The sequence below is a fragment of the Rhagoletis pomonella genome, unplaced genomic scaffold (assembly GCF_013731165.1).
Source record: "Rhagoletis pomonella isolate Grant_MI unplaced genomic scaffold, Rhpom_1.0 Rhpom_scaffold_00002, whole genome shotgun sequence".
In the NCBI taxonomy this organism is placed as follows: domain Eukaryota; kingdom Metazoa; phylum Arthropoda; class Insecta; order Diptera; family Tephritidae; genus Rhagoletis; species Rhagoletis pomonella.
In genome coordinates this window covers 63664920-63667210 of record NW_023458556.1, presented here as the reverse complement: position 1 = coordinate 63667210, position 2291 = coordinate 63664920, and positions in this window count along the sequence as shown.

Sequence of the window (2291 nt, the reverse complement as noted above, 5' to 3'; positions counted from 1 at the left end):
TCATGAAACAAAAAATATATATAATATTATTTTCAGAATACCCCTACATATACGGCTGAGTGGAGAGCTAAGTCAATGGGGCTCTTTGGTTGCTCTTTGGTTTGGTTTGGTCGCGGGTTGTGCGAGTTGGAGACCGTGCAGGCAGGTGGTGCCGTATGACTTGAGCAACATTGGGCCTGTTACAAGCTGTTCCCCCATGGAGAAAAAATGATTGATGGTGTGTGATTTGGAGTTGGGCGAAGGCTCCAACAACTTGTCTCTAGGTTCACTTCCATTAGTGTACGAAATGACACAATCCGCATTAATGAACAACTGGTGAACCCGCATGGCGTTAAAACGCCCAAAATTTAATTTGAAAAACTTAAAATATTCCAAATGTTAGTCAGAGTTGTAAGAGATCCGAAAGCCATATTTTATCAAAACCGTGCAGCCTTTCTGAGTGAAGAGCAGTCTCGCATAGTGCATATTTTTATTTTTATCGAACTTCAAATCACCCTATACCAATGAAGAAAGTTCTTAATTAAAAAAATAAAATTTTATCATACATCTACAGGCTAAGGCTTATAATTTGACCTCTCGTTTTTTGAAACTCCCTTTCAAACGTATTCTCAAACTAAAATTTTCTTAAATCATTTTCGTCTGACATTGTGATACACATGTATTTCAATAAACTGATGAACTAATTTGAATTTGATTGTTCGAACAAATGTCAACCCTCGTAAACGATGGTCAGGAATAAATCCCTTTCAAACCCATTTCAATTTATACCCATCTTTTAGTAATTCATCCAACCTACTGAATAATTTGAATTTAACTTTTTAAACACGTGGCAACTCTCTTGAAAAATTCGAAATGTTCAAACCAAAGATTTCTTAGCATTTTTTCGTTTGACTGCGGTATCTTTGTATTTCATATACTTTTTGAATTAGCTAATTGATTTAGACCTTTGAAACAGGTGACAGCCCTCTTCAAAAGTACTTTCAAGCTTAATCATTGTTAACTCTCCTTCGCCGGACACTACGATACACATCAATTATATAAATAGGCAATCATGTTTCCTTTACACCCCTTTTACGGCTAAACTGTACTTCTAAGGTATAAACAATTATATATCATTAGAAAGGTATTTTGATGCTGATGTGCAGGCAATTTTTAAAATTTCAAATTAGTTTAAAATAGAGCGAAAAAATCAATTCAAAAGTCACACCAATACCAATGCCATACATGTACATGGTTGGGGCGGAAATGCCTCCTAAATGTATGCTTTAATATTGATAGTGAATTAAAGAAACGTGCTAAGCAGCAGTTTAGGAATAAGATGTATGTATGTATGTACATGAATAGATTAGCCTCAAACAAGGATGAAGATAATTTTGAGTATGGAGAAGAAGAAAGGGATAAATACAAAAATTAAAATAAAAGTAAAGAAACCTAAATATAAAGACAAAGAGGAAGGAAAATTTAAATACCTAACCTAATAACAATGGTGGGGGTGAATATGTAAATGAAGAAAAGAATGGACATATTTAGATCAGGATAAAGGAAAGGATAAAGATGAAGAAGAAGATGAAGACCAAAACGAGGAAGAAGATGAAGATGAATATGAAGATAAGGATAAAGATAACTTTTCTTAACTTAACCCCTTAACTTAACTTAACTCACCTCAACTCATCTCACCTCCGCTTAAAAACTTACTCCACCTGAGTTCGCTACACATTAATTCACCACACCTTAACTCTCCACACCTAAATCCACCACTACTTCACTCCCCACACCTAAATTCACCACACCTTAATTCACCACACCTAAATCCACCACACTTTAATTCACCACACCTTAACTCACCACACCCCAACTTTCTCACCACATCTTAACTCACCACACCTTAATCTACCACACCTTAATTCACCACACCTCAACTTTCTCACCACACCTTAACTCACCACACCCTAATTCACCACACCTCTTAAGACCACCACACCTGAATTCATAACACCGTAACTCCCACATCCAGTTCCACCACACTGCAACTCACCACACCCAATTTCAACACATGACATGATATCACTAAAGAAACAATGTAAAGAAAAAGAGGAAAGAAAATTTAACTACCTAACCTAATAACAATGGTGGGGGTAAATACGTAAATGGAGAAAAGAATGAAGATATAGATCAGGATAAAGGAAAAGATAAATATGAAGACGAAGGTGAATATGAAGATGAAGACGAAGGTGAATATGAAGATGAAGATGAAGATGAAGATGAAGATGAAGATGAAGATGAAGATGAAG